The sequence below is a fragment of the Podarcis pityusensis genome, assembly GCF_964106645.2.
Source record: "Podarcis pityusensis genome assembly, chromosome: 14".
Lineage (NCBI taxonomy): Eukaryota > Metazoa > Chordata > Lepidosauria > Squamata > Lacertidae > Podarcis > Podarcis pityusensis.
In genome coordinates this window covers 25,395,914-25,410,843 of record NC_138039.1, presented here as the reverse complement: position 1 = coordinate 25,410,843, position 14,930 = coordinate 25,395,914, and the positions used below count along the sequence as shown (strand labels likewise).

Below are 14,930 nucleotides of genomic sequence, written 5' to 3'. Positions count from 1 at the left end.
CCAAACTGCAATTCTGGACTATTTGACAGGCATACATTCTGCCTTCTGGGGTCAAGAAGCTTTGTTTGCTGGCCCCACGGACTGTGGGGTGGGTAATCTAATCAGAACACTGCATGGTGCATCTCCCCACTGCCCCTGCACCAATATTTACCGGTACCTGCCGGCCACCCTTCTCCATCCCCAGTGTGATTGCCTCCCCCTAACACTTTCTGCCTTCCAAGTCCTCCCACTCTGAACAGGATCCAGCCAGCTGCTTCTCCTTCTCATAATATATTGTCGCTATAATACCAAGCCTACCAGAACAATGAACTTTACAGGATGGAAATACCGGCCTCCTGTTTTGCAAACTAAACATAATTTGTATTTGCAATCAGATTTGTGGTTGCTGCAGCTGGTGAGTGATGATGGAAGCAGAGAGAGGAAAGGCGGGAGAACACTATGCAGGCAGGAGTGTGTGTGTGTGTAAACACAGCTTCCTAGGTGTAGACACATCTTTGGGGGTATCTCAGGAACACAGTATCCAGTAAATTGAACTGTCTGTGTTGAGCCTTAAGGAGAGGAGGGTGCCCAAGGCAAATGGTTGCAAAAAGTATTTGGGATGGATTGACAATGTGGGGTGAATCAGAAATGGTTTTTCTCTTCCTTTCCCTAGTTCTAGTCCCCACCCCAGCAGGAGGGTGTGAGATGCTGCTGGGAGTTGTTAACTGATAATAAATTAGGCAAGCATCTTTTGCTAGCAAAAATCCCAGAGCCATGGCTTTTACTTCAGTATCTGCACTCTGTCTTCCCCAACTTGGTGCCCTCCAGATGTTTGGAATGACAGCTCCCACCAGCCCCAGCGAGCACAGCTGTATGAGGCTGGTGCTGATGGGAGCTGTAGCCCAAAACATCTGGCTGTCACACAAGGCTTGGGAAAGCTGACTGCATCCAGCCTCCTTTTTCATCTCTTTCCTGACATTGCATTCCAGTGGTGTTTCCCTCTTTGTTTCCTTGCTAAGTGCCAGAAGTTATTTGGGAAGAGTCTCTTCCTGCTCCAGAAGACTCCTGCCTGCCTGACCCCCTTCCCCTTCCCCAGGCCTGTGGTCTCCTTCTATTTCTCCCCCTGCCAATGCCTTTCCCCTTTATTTACTTCTGCTTTAATCTGCATATTATCAGCCAGTGCAAAAGTCCTCCAGAGGAATGCCTGACAAATGATGCCGGTTTTTACAAAACCCTCCATACTCTCCTCTCTTGCTGCCTTCTAATTTGTGCTGGCATTATAACTATGCATCAATAGACAGGCAATATTATGTTAAGAACATGATAAAATGCCAGCAGCTTCATAATGGCACCAGCCAAATGGTAATTTCTGCTTCAGAAATTGGTCATTTATTTTGCCTGGTCCGTTCCTATGTTCAAATTAGATGAAGTTTAATATACTGTAAAATTGAATGTATTCTATCCTTTTCAACCAGCCTGGCATGTGTGCTGTGATTTATGGTCCCCACAAACCTTCAAATGTTAAATAACCTCCTTTTTGAGGTGTTGCCTCTCGTGCCAAACACTTTAAGTAACAGGCAGGCACAATTTTATGAGCTTCCTCTGCTCAGCCACCACTTTCCTTGGCCCACATCTCAAACACCAACACCACCAGAAGCAGCATTTAACACACGAGATGGAGTTTTAAAAGCAGCTATATTAATTGGTACATTAATTTTCTCCTATTAACTGTAATTGGGAGGGAAGCAATTCTTTCCCAAGCAAGGGCTGTGATTTGTGATTTACATGTTTAATGGTGTCACGAGAAAATGGAAAGTGCCTGGAATATGTGAGTTCTTTCCCCAAGAACTGGGGGTGAGAAGTGGGGAGGGATGTGAGGCTTGTAGCACTTTCCCCAGGTGTGCCCTTTGAGCTTTCTTCACTCACTGTAGGTGGCACTACCTGCCCCTGGGCAACCGCTGCACTAGAAGTCCCATCTAGGAGAGGCAAGCAGGAGATGGAAGCGAGTGGAAAGAGCATGTGTGGGATAAAGTGGTGAGAAATAGCAACAGTGAGCATCCTGTCTCTCTTGCTTCCAGCAGAAGATGGCTGCAAGGAGATGGTGGGGAGGCTCTCTCTTCTTTTGTGGAGATGCTGTGCCGTCAACTCTCCTCTGCTGGACCAGGCAGGTCAGGGCTTTGCGCTAAAAGGCTGTCTTTCCTTTCCCAGCAGGATGGGAGAGATTTGGGTGTGTGCACAGTCCCTGCCACCCCTGTCAAAACTAACAAACAAACATCCAAGTCCACTTGGAGGAAACCCTAGTGATGTCTATAATTAACCCACCTGGTGTGCAGGAAGGCCTTACATCATGGCCTTCTTAGCAATGTGCTCCTCAACTTATTTTTTTAGCATCCCTTCTTGCCTTCTTGCATTGTGCTGGCCATAGATTGGGCAAAATGTCATTTGGACAAAATGAAGGAAGCCTTCTTGGCTCAAATAGCTTATTTGCCTCTGCTCATCAACCACACTGACGTCCTCTTGGCCCTGGTGGTACTTTTCCCAATCTGTTGTTTCCTTTCCCACTGAGCTGCTCTTATTGTGGTTTGATACAACACCCAAGCATTTGGGAGAGATTTGTCTGTCTTTCTCTTTCAGTTTCCTTTTTTACCGATCCCCTCATTTCTTTTAAAGCAAAATGTAACCACATTGGATTTTCTTGGCAGTTGACATTTGCATATACAGTGGTACCTCTGGTTGCAAATGGGATCCATTTCAGAAGCCCTTCCGCAACATGAAAAGAGCGCAACCCACAGTGGCACATCTGTGCATGCGTGGGTTGAGATTTGCAGCTTCTGCGCATGCACGTGATGTCATTTTGCACTTCTACGCATGCGCGAGTGGCAAATCCCAGAAGTAACCCTTTCTGGTACTTCCAGGTCGCCGGGACATAACCTGAAAGAACGTAACATGAAGCGGACGTAACGAAGTATGACTGTATTTTGGGTTTGATAGCAGTAAATATTGCCTCAACAACACTTACATCTTGCCCCAAGTCCTGGGCACCACTTAAGATTAAGTCCAATGTCACTGCCCCTCTGGTGAGTTCTAGGGCACAGCCATTTATGGTATTCAGACTTTGCCTCTTTGTCATGACTGGAACACATAAGTAGCCAGTCTATGCGAGGTCAACTGAAAGACTGCACTGTGAAGGTACCACTCCTCATTTCCCTTGCACAGCATCAACACTGCGAAGTAGGCTAGCCTGAGAGACAGTGAGTGGCTCACTGTCATCCAGTGAGCTTCATGGCTAGGAGAGGATTTGAACTCTGGTCAATGAGGGGAGACTGTTGGGGTTCCTGGGCAGGATGTGTGTTCAAGGCTGGCTCTAGGAGAGCCCCACAGGTTGGCACTGTGGACATAATCGACTCTAGATACAAGGCATGCCTTGTCTGGTGATCAGCCCACCCCAGGAAGGCTCCTCACACTAACAGGTAAATCACTGGGGGATTGCAAGACCTTTGTCCCCCCTCAGGCCTTCTCAGTTGTGGCACCCAAATCCTGGAACTGATTCCACCATGAGACCCTTCCTTGCCTGTCTTTAGAAAAAAGATTATGCTCACCCTGTTCCAATGGGCTTAACACTATTGAATGACATGCTCTCATGACCATTGTTTTCCTGATCCCTCGTTTTTAATGTTCCTTTCATTGGAATCATGTTGTTTTAAATTATTATTATTATTATTATTATTATTATTATTATTATATCATTGTGAATTGCATGCACATTTTAAAACATTTGTTTATTTTTGAAAATGACACCTGATCCTTCTCAGGGTGGTCCTCAAGAGAGTGAAAAGACCATTGTCCACCACCCCACATCTAAAACAGCAGAAAAATAGAACTCCAGGAAGTAGGCATTTAGAACAGTGCAGGAGAGTTAATAAATTAGCATTGCTCACAGGCCTGGGGGAGCGGGGAAAGAAAAGTCTTTGCCTGGCAATGCCATGGTGGCAAAGTGGGCACCAGGAGCAAGAAGGGCATCACCACAGTTGGGAAACCATCACTGCAAAGTGTCTCTCCCTGTCTGCCACCTGCTCCCTGTCTCCACCTGCTTTTTAAAGGTAAAGGGACCCCTGATCATTAGGTCCAGTCGTGGCCGACTCTGGGGTTGCGGTGCTCATCTCGCTTTATTGGCCGAGGGAGCCGGCGTACAGCTTCCGGGTCATGTGGCCAGCATGACTAAGCCGCTTCTGGCAAACCAGAGCAGCGCACGGAAACGCTGTTTACCTTCCCACCGGAGTGGTACCTATTTATCTACTTGCACTTTGAAATGCTTTTGAATTGTTAGGTTGGCAGAAGCAGGGACCGAGCAATGGGAGCTCACCCCGTCGTAGGGATTCGAACTGCCAACCTTCTGATCGGCAAGTCCTAGGCTCTGTGGTTTAACCCACATGTCCCTCTACCTGCTTTTTAGGGACACCCTAAATAGAGCCTCAGGTGTAGTTCTCCTCACACAGGGCAAGGCAGTCCATCACATACCTGATTCCTAAGCCAGGCCAGTCTTTAAAGGCAAGCAGAACCAATATCTTGAACTGAGCCATAGTTGATGGTGCTGAACTCAGCTGAGGGAGCCCCTGTGCTGCTCAAAAGAACATTGGAAAAACCTGGTCACAACTGGATCAGGCCAAAGATACCCTTATCCTCCTCCATTGTCTAATTCATATTGGGCTAAGTTTAATCTTCCCTTCCCTTGTCCTTGTCCTTGCATAGCCATCTCTAATTGACCAGATTTAAATGCCTTGAACTTACAAATTGCAGTATGCAAAATGTCCAGATAGGAATCTCTCTGCATGAGAGATTGAAACAAGACACCTCAGTCCAGTAGGAATTAACATGTGCATCAAGATAAAGACAGCACAGGCGTCAAATGGGGTTTGCGAGAAGACAAGGGGAAAGATGCAATGCCAAGAATTAAGCAATGCTGCAGTCTTCACCAAGCTGATCCCCAACCTGATACAACTCCCATCAGCCACAACAAATAGCACTTCATGATGCTGGGGCTGATGGGCACACCAGGTTGGGGGAGCCTGAAGTTGGTTTCCAAAGGGGTTCCTCAAAAAGCAAAGGCAGCCAAGTTGCTCCCTCAGAAGGGGTGTGTGTGTGTGTGTGTGTGTGTGTGTGTGTGTGTGTGTGTAACAAATCCATCATCAGACAACATCTTTATTAGGACCATCTGAAATGTCCCAGAATAGTGAGCAAACTCTTCCAGTGACAGTTTCACAGTGATGCCTGCTGAGTGTATCAGTTCTCTGGGCCAGGTACACATTTAGAACAGGGCCTTTCTCCTCCCTCCCTCCCTTGTTTGTTTTGAAAAATTGGATAATTGATTGGTGACCTTTACCTGCTTTTTGTTCTGTTTGTTCAGGCTCCTCATATTTCTGGCTGCCTGATTTGTATTTCTGGCCAGACTTGGCCGTGTAGCATGTGCCTGTATGTTGATTTCCACCTGAGTGCACTAGCAAATGCCCTTTTGGGTGCCCCACCCTGTCGGGGAACCAGCCCACCAGGTGCAGAGGAAAAATGACGAAGAGTCATGGGTGAAGGTTTAAGCAAGGAGTGAGCTCTCTCTCCCAGCAGCCTTGCATGTTTATTAGCCTTGCGCACATTACATCATGTTGCATATACACGTGTAGCACTCGGGTGGAAAACAGCTAGGGTTTGCATTTCTTAGAATAACTATTCTCTACCAGACAGCATGACAGCCGCGTAAGCTTTGCGGTTAGGCAGCTTGTCAGTGACCCAGGCGAGTGAGGGGAACAAGTCAGCAGATGCTTCCTCTTGCACAATCTTGCACAAGGGTGCTATTTTTCTGTTGCATCCCCACACCACCCTGTCCCTAGGGACAGTTCCCCAATACACTATTCCATCCTAGAAACCAGAAACCAAACTCATTTGTGCACCTGAGATGGGGCCTGGAAAGCTCCTGTTACTTTATTGATGCCCCTGGGACTTCAGGAGCTCTGGTTGTTGAGGGGCTCCTCCCTCACTCCTTGTCATAACAACCCAGTGACCAGGAGCCAGAGTCAGAGTCTACAGTGTTCCTGGCTAATGAGCTGGTTCCTGGCCCTGAACCTGATGCTCACAGCCTGAGGCTAGTAGATAGGACCCCACTTACATCAGACCCCACAGCACCCAGGCCCATAGAACTGGGGTACAGACACCTAGGGGAACCTTTCCCTGGGCCTCAATGTGCCAAGTACATCAACACTCCTGTGCCAGTCTAATGGTGCAGGGAACACACCAGACAAGAGGTCCTTGAGCACAGAAGTGACTGTCCTTAAGCCAGATTTTAGTTTGCCAAAAGTGGTCAGAACTTGAGGCTGAGGCTTAGAAGGGCTCAGTTCGCTTCCAACCCTTGTCAGAGGAAGTTGCTCTTTTGGAGCTCTCCAAGGTTCTGCTTTGCAGCTACTGCTGCTGCACTTCCTTGACCTTCAGCTGTTTCACTGGATCAGAACTGGGCACTCCTGTTGCACCCCTCTTATGTCTCCTTCTGCCTCTGCACAGATAATGCCAGCAGGAACCCAGAACCACACATACCATTCAAAGTTCCAGTCCCAGAGCTTCCTTGGTCTCTCCTGTGTGTTCCCCGCCACCTGAGATTCTGGGCCAGCAGCTGCTTGTTCAACCTCTTCCTAGTTCTGTCCTGATGCTGCTTCTGTGCAGCTCCAGCAAATCTCACAAGACCTAGGGGCCACATATAGAAATGAACCACCAGGCAGGTATGATTCCCCCCACTCCCCTTTCCCCTCTGACCAGCAGAGTCACCCCTCATTTGTGAAGAGAGAGAGTCCACGAGATATTTCAAGAGAGCCAGTCAAGTATTGTGGTTGGACTAGAGTGTTAGACTTGGACCTCAAAGACCAGGTTCAAATCCTCTCCTAGCCATGAAGTTCACTGGATGACATTGAGTCACTCACTGTCTCTCAGGCTAGCCTACTTCACAGTGTTGTTGTAGTGAGGGGGAAATGAGGAATGGAACCTCAAAAGAAAGTGGATGGTGACTGTCTATGAAGATAATGAGAAAAAAAGGAAGTTGTCCCAGAGCTTCCCTGTACAATCCTTCTGCTGCTGGGAAGAAACCAAATGAAATACAACCCAAGGGGAGCTTCTTCCCTAAGGGATATTTGAGGTGTGTGCATTGGCATTATGGCTGGGGAGGGAGTGGGTAAACCTACCCTCTCCCTGGGTGGTGGTCCCAATACAAATTGCCACTCTGCATCAAAAGGATCCTTTTCAGGTATGCCATGAAATTCATGCCCCTCCTTCTCTTGTGGTTGGTCCCACCAGGCTCCAGGACATCCATCTCCTCCGCTCCCCCCACAGCCAGGTATGAGGCTGTCTGTGGGCCCTGAGCTGGAGCTGTGCTGGGTGCCTTCGCAACCCTTCCACAGAAACATCTTGCATCCAGTTAGTAAAATATGCAGATTAGCTGCATAACTGAAGAGCTGCACATTAATTAATTCAGGAGGTTCACTGTTCCATAACATTAGAAAACCCACACGGCAAGACAGAGCTCAAAATTAGCTGGTGCCGAGAAGTGTTTCCTTGGGGGAAAGGAGACAGTGCGGATAGACTAAATATTTTACAAAAGATCAAATTTGTCCGTTGCTCATCTCAAAAACTTTCAAGTCAGTTGCAGCAGCTGGTTCAGTTCCTCCGCCCATCACCCCCCCCATGGGATAAAACTGCAGAAACCTCATGGGTGGAGAGGGCTGGCTGGGAGGAAGAGTGTTTTGACTGAAGAGCAAGCAGCCACCTCTTGAGGACCAGGAGGCTAAGAGGCACACTCCAGAAAATGATCCAGGGGCAGAGTTGAAAAAGAGTTTCCTCACCCAGTAAGGCCTGGGACCCCTTTGCTGCCTGTGTTGTCTCCTCCAAGCACTCTCCTGGATGGGTTTTTAAAAATGTTTTCATTGCAATAAAATATCCACGGGGTGATGGCAAGGATGAAGGGCAAGAACCCAGCTGCCTCTGACAGCTCAACTACTAGAAAGCCAGGAAAAATAGGCTGCCAATAAATGGACATTTGGAGGGGCTGCCCTCAGGCACAGAGGCCACATCTTGAGCAAGCCAAGGAGAGGCAAGCCCAAAGCAACCAGGATGGGTTCAGGGGGTCAGCCAGCACCAGTTCTAGGTAAAGCCTCTCCCTCATACCCCCCAACATGCCACAGAGGAAAATCACAACGAACGACTTTGGGGCTGTGCTCTTGCTGGAGCCAAGTGACTTGCATGAGAGCATGCACTCCTCCCCCAGAAAAACCCACGTCTTTTGGGACTGCACTCCCACATGAGTTATGCAACTTGCATGAGGGCAACATTCTAGCAGGGGCCAGGTGACTGGTCCATGAGCACAGACCAGAAATGGGCATCTTTGGGGGGCCATCCAGTCAGAAACTGGGATGGCTTCTGTAATTCTGGGATGACCTGCTTAAAGCAGGACATTTGAGGGGTATGCTCTGTTGACTTCTCTGCTAGCAGGCTGGAGGCAAAAGCTGTCCCTAAATTCTCACAAGCAGGAGGAGGCAGGAAGGAGACTCCCCCTAATATCAATATAACCCTGGGAGTGATGGAGCACAGACGAGGGGTACCGTATGCCCCCCTGAGCCAAGAACTCTTATTAATCCCTGGGCAACTCAATGGCAGGCCCTTCTCTAACAAGAGGACTCAACTTACGTTGTTCTGATCAGTAGCCACACCTTTCGCATTGAGTGCCGAGTTGCCCCTTTGGCCTCACTGAAGTGATCGTCGTCATGAAAATCCGCCTGCGCAAATCTGCCCGGTGATCAGCCTGGCACCCCCCCCCAGCGGCCGGCGTTTGCACCCCCTGGCGAGCAGTGCTCGCATGCCCAGCAGGCAGTTTTATGCAATTGGTGGTTGGATCTCCATGATTGGCAGGCAGCGGGCACGATCTGCAAGCAAATCTGTTTTGTGGCCAACCCTCCCTAAAAATGGAGGCTCAGCAACTCTGGACAACGTTTCCAAATATTGCAATGTGGGGGGGGGGTGACAAAAACTTTTTTTGTACTGGGTACCACCTGACCTTGCTATGCCTCTGCCCAAATGGCAGAGGGTTGGCTCCCATCAGACCACCCTCTGGTGCAGGACACACCTATCAACTGCACTGGCTAGGAGCACCAGTCCATTTCCAGGCCCAGTTTAAAGTGCTGCTTCAACACCCTTTCTGCCCAGCTTTGAGGCTATGGGATCTTCTCCTGAATGAAACTAGCCATATCTTAAGATTCGCTGCTCCAGAGGCCACCACTCAGTGAAGTAAGGCAGATAACCACCAGGAAGATGGCCTTTTCAGTACTGGACTCCAGTTATGGGACAGCTAAACCACAGAGGCTGACCTGGCACCTTCCTTGGAGTCTTGTTGGCTCCAGGTGATTAAGACCTTTCTATTCACTCGGGCCTTTTATAAGGGTGGTATGTATATAGATGCAGGTATCATATTTTAATATAACTTCGTCTTACTGGGTGGTTGACAAATGTCACAAATAAACAAACAAAAACTGGCCTTTCAGACTACAGGAAAGGATGCCTGCCTCATAACAGTGACTTGGAGCTGGGCTTCCATCGACTTCCTCAGTTCTGTGGAATAGTGCTCCTGATGAGATGTGACAGGCGCCCACTCTCTGTACATTCTGGAAACAATTGGAGACACTGATGTTTTGACAAGCTTTTCCATGTGGATGAAGGCACCTGCCTTCCCTGTTCATTTTTTATTGTTTAAAAACCCCATTAGTTATTTTCTCTACTGTTCTTATCGCACATTTGTTAATAGCCTTGAGATACATATAAAAGGGGATCTGTTGTTGTTGTTGTTGTTGTCATCAGTGCTTTTTTTCTGGGGGTACACAGGGGTAGGCATTCCCCTAAACATTTTGTGAATCTAAGTTTGGCCTCATTGAGGGGCAGTATTTCAATATGAGTAGGAAAATGAGAGTACCCCTAAACATTTTTTTAGAAAAAAAGCACTGATGATGTTGATGATTATAATATCTGCCTGCCTATCTAGGAAAAGAGGGTGGAGATTTCCATCTCTCCTCCTGCCTCACAGCTCCCTGCAACAAGCTAGCCCTTTAGCTTCCTGGTTGCTGGGGTTCCTGAGGGTGATGATAGCCCTAGCTAGTTCAGAGGGTCCTTTAGAAAAAGATGAAGGTATTGTAGGATCCCTTCTGGCAAAACCAAGGTGAAAGCCTTTCTGTTCCCTGAATGTAGGCGCAAGACGGTTCTGCTCCTGCTGCTTCTGCTATGGTAGTTAAAGCACAGAGAGCAGCTTGTTGGTCTTGCTTTACAAGCTTGCACCTGCTGCATATGCCCCCACCAGGGGCTGCACCCATCTGGCCACTCATGTATGGACTCAATGGGTTTTTGGGGCTAGTGTGCCTGTCTGGGACTGCAAAAACTGAGCGGGGGGGGGGTGTCTCAGGATTCTGGCAGACCACATCCCATGGAGACAGGGATGTATTCCATTTGGTGCATCACAAATTGTGCAGATCTGCTCTGTAAGGAAATCTGCTAAGATGCTTGACACAACTCCCAGAATTCTTTGCTTTTCTCACAAGCTGCTTTTATTTAATGCTGTATAACAGCAGACAGCATTTTCCCTTAGGCTCAAGTTCAGGGGAGAGTGGAAATGCCCAATCAATCAATCAATCATCATAGAGTTGGAAGGAACTTCAAAGTTCCTCCAGTCCAACCTTACCTGCTCAGTACTTGTGTACATCTGATGAAGCTGAGTATTATAAATACAAGACAGACAAAAGGAAGTACTTCTTTATGCAGTTCAGAGTTAAACTATGGATCTCATTCCCACAGGAGGCACTGAAGACCAACAGCTTTAAAAGAGGATTAGACAAATTCATGGAGGGGAAGGCTATCCATGGTTATTGAGCCATGCTATGCTCTGCCTCCATGGTCAGAGGCAGCAGTGCTTCTAATTACTAGTTGCTGAAAACCACAGGCAGGAGAAAAGCTCTTGTGCTCAGGTCTTGTTTGCTGGTTTCCCACAGGCAACACGTTGGCCACTGTGAGAACAGGAATCTGGACTAGATGGGCCATTGGTCTCATCCAGCAGGCTTTTCTTGTGTTCTTAGTTCATGAGATCCACTTCCAACGCATTCCTGATAGAACACCTCTACTTACAACTTCCGAAGAGGGAGAATTGGCCAACTTCCCAGGCCTTCCCTGCTCCATGGCTCCACAGCCTGTACCATTAGGACTTCCTTCCTCATGTTTTGCCTCAATCCCCTTCCTAGCAACTGGGACCCTCTAGATCAGGACCTGCCACCTGGAGCAGCAGAAAACAAATTTGCTCCTTCAACTTCCTGACATCCCTTCAGATTTCTGAAGGCGGCTATTGCACCTCTTAATCGCCTCTTTTCTGGGCTAAATATACCAAACTCTTTCAACCTTTTCTCATAGAACTCCGTCTCCAGATGAAAGGGAATAGAGAAGTCTTGTGACTCACTATCCTATTAAGGAGAAGAGAAACTATTTCTGAAAGGAATTCGTCATTTGAAAGCTTGTTAGGCAGCAAGCACGGCCAGTCCTGCTCCATTTTTGCAAACTCTAAATCAGGGGTAGCCAATCAAGTAACTTCCAGATGTTTTGGACTACAACTCCCATCATCCCTCATGCTTACTGAGGCTGATGGGAGTTGCAGCCAAGCCTGCTCTAAATCAGAGGCAGATTTAGGGCGGTGTGAGCGTGCAGGGTGCCTTTCCAAAGCCCAGCAAGTGCTTGTCTGGCTTTGGGAAGGAGGCATGATGGCTCTGACAGGGTCCTAAAGTCTTCCTTCCTCCTTTCCAAAGCCAGGCAAACACTTTCAGGCTTTGGGAAGGAGGTGTGAGGGCTCTAGAACCCTGCCAGAGCCTCATGCCTCCTTCTCAAAGCCCGGCTTGGCTTAAGCCAGGGCTGCAAGGGCTGTGGGGAGGGCATCAAATGGCCTCGCACTGGGTAGCATATTATAAAGGTCTGCCTCTGCTCCAAATGCTGCCTTGTTTGATCCTCCTGTGAAGAATGCCAACCCATGAGGGACTCCAACCATTTCCATTCTACACTTTTGCATTTGGCTCCCAGGCCTGAGATTCCTCCAACCCTGATCTATACTGAGCCCTCAAGTTATCTGAGGCTTATACCATAAGCATCCAGCAACGCAATGTACACAGATTTCACTTTCCACTTCTCAGGACTCTGTTGCTGTCTCACCCAAGGCTGGTGCTCTTTGTGGGTGGGTGTGGGGGTGGAGAAGCATTCCTTTAATAGCAAGACCCACACTTTATTTTGGGCAGTGGCTCCAACTGTGGGGCACCAGCCTAGGCAGGAGGGGGAAGGGAGCCAGCTTTCTGCTTGGCACACTGATGGCAGAGCCCTGCAAAGCTTTCAAGGGAACAGCAGGTGGGCACAGCCCTCTGTCTGATTATCTAAAAGTACAATGGCCCTTGCATCTTCAAAGGGCACACAAAGAGGAGAGTTTTCTGCCTTTTCCTTGCTTTCATCTTAATTCTGGTGATTATTTTGTACAGCTGCAAGGATCTGTCTAACTGAAGCTGAAAAGCTTACTCAAAATATTTGCCTGTTTGCCTAACACAATGCCACCACATCGTCATTTTTGAACCTCTGGTGACTTTTTAAACGTCTGGCGGAGGCGTGGAGTGGCTGCAAGGAGAGTGAGTGCCCTCAGAGATGCTTCCTGAGCAGGAAGGGCTTTGGCACCAAAACCTTTCTCTTTTGCCTAATGAATATTCCACCCTGCCTTGGTAACACCCACCGCTAATAGTGCTTAATGGTGCCTGTAATTGGTGTCTCAAGTTATTCAAAAGTAAATTTACTAGAAAATAATTAGCAATTTTATAGTTCACTACTTCTTCATTTTGTTGATTAAAAAAAAAAAAGAGGGGGGAAAACCCAGTTGCTTTTTATCAGATGACACAATAGCATGAGGTTGTGAAATAGCTAATCCCAGTTTCCTGAACCGGGATGTGTGAATGCCAGACAGGAAACCTCCAAACCTATTTCCGTTTGTGGTCATTATGCAGCACAAGGGGAGGATTTAACAGACCTGACCTTACCCACTTTCCTTTTAGCCAGGAAGTCCAGGTAAAGGCATCACCACAGCTGTATTCAGATGCCCTGCAAAGCCCAGCTGTGGAATATCTTGCATGCCTGAACTTCCATCAGCTTCAAAGTGGACAGTTCATGAAGGACCTGCTAAACCACAAGCTGGTTGGCAGGTAGAGTCACAAGTCACCATTATGGCCATGGCTCCTCCTCACATGGATTTATGAAGCTGAACAGATGGAGAGCAAAAGCAGGCAAGCAGCCACCACCACCTACCCATTGCACTCTGGGAAGCTCAGATCATGCAGAACTGTGGTTAGTGCCAATCATAGCTTGGTGTGATGTCAGAGTTGAGCCTCACTGAGATGAGGGGCCCTTTCCTGTGCAGGGCAAGGAGACAGGCAGCTCCGTAGCTTACATCAGGAGCTGAGGAGGCGAGATAAGGCAGCTAAGAGGCTGGGGTGGCCGGGACTGGGTTCTGATCTCCACTTGGCAATGACGCTCACAGTGCTCCCCCCTGGTTTCAAGGGAGTCCCAGTCTTTCATTCTTGCTGCCCTGTCTCACAGGGTTAGTGGCAAGAACCAAGAAGGAAACTTTCCCAAGCACTTTTAGAATGTAAAAAGAGCCTGCTGGATCAGGCCAAATGGGCCCATTTAGTCCAGCACTCTGTTCTCACAGTGACCAACTAGATGCCTGAATGGGAAACACTGTTTCCCCTCCTGTGGTTTCGAGTGTAGCAGGAACCCCCCACCCCAATCATTCAGTTTGTACAAACTTCACACACTCACACTCACACACTACATATGCCACACTTCTGTTATAAATTCATAGAAAAATCAACCATACATCGGATTTGCACTGTTCCATTTTTTTTTACTCCATATGACAAGGACTATCAAAGGGGGGTGGCTTGGTTCTGGTCAGCCATAATCCCTTCACCATCCCAGCACATCCACAGGAGCCCTGCCCAGTTGCTATGCCAACCCTGATGGTCCTAGACAGAAGACCATCAAGATCACAAAGAACTTGCATATGGGAGTGGATTCAGCATGGACTGAAACAAAGGACAATGATCAGATCTTCCCTCTGGGGGCAGGAAACTGCCAACTCCCCTTTGTCTCCTGGAAGTGACTCATGGGGAGGGGGAAAGGAGGAACCAGCCAGGTGATAGGACACTCAGGTTACCACCACAACTCCTCCCTCAACCCCTCCTTTCTGTAATGTATGCATGATGTTTCTGGGGGGGGGTTTGACCTAGAGGATGGGAATTTCAAAAGTTTTTATAAGGTCTTGCACACCATCTTTCTGGGTCTTTCCTTTCTCTCGCAAGTGAGGGGAACACCCTGTTGCAACAGTTCAATAAACGCCAAGCCTACAGGCTGCTGTTTTGCTCCAAGTTATCCTGGTTGGTGTCTTTATTTTGTCCAAGGGAGCCCTCGGATTTTTCCGGTAACACGAGCAACTGGCATTCAGAAGCACTGCAGACTTTGGGAGAAATAAGAGGATGGAGACATATGTGGGATAAGTGCCATGGTTCCTCCTTAGACCTCTCCTTCTGCCTCTTTCCACACCTGTAGTTCTGCAATCAAGGTCCAGCTCTGTCTAGCAAAGAGGCAACAAGGCTTCCTTCTGTTGACACAAATAGCCCCAGCTAAAATTCAAAGGCTGTGTGTGTCTGTTGTGCTTTGTGCTCTTTCACTGCCTCATATTTAATCCTCCCTTCTTCAGGTAAAACAGAGTGGCTTTGTCAGGTTTCCTGCTGGCCGATCAAATCCCACCCCTCCCTGGAAACAACAGTGGCAAATGCAGCAAGCCCAGCCCTCCCCCTCCCCCCTGCCCACCTCAT

General features: G+C 48.2%; 1 long non-coding RNA gene across 1 annotated transcript; it reads right to left on the bottom strand.

The window, feature by feature from the left end:
* Positions 1-4,495: 4,495 nt before the first annotated feature.
* Positions 4,496-13,159, bottom strand: LOC308462507. Its single transcript, XR_013979187.1, has 4 exons — positions 13,095-13,159; positions 9,564-9,662; positions 6,556-6,702; positions 4,496-4,597 (listed from the first exon to the last, which is right to left on the bottom strand). It is a non-coding gene; the product is annotated as an uncharacterized lncRNA (long non-coding RNA).
* Positions 13,160-14,930: the final 1,771 nt, after the last annotated feature.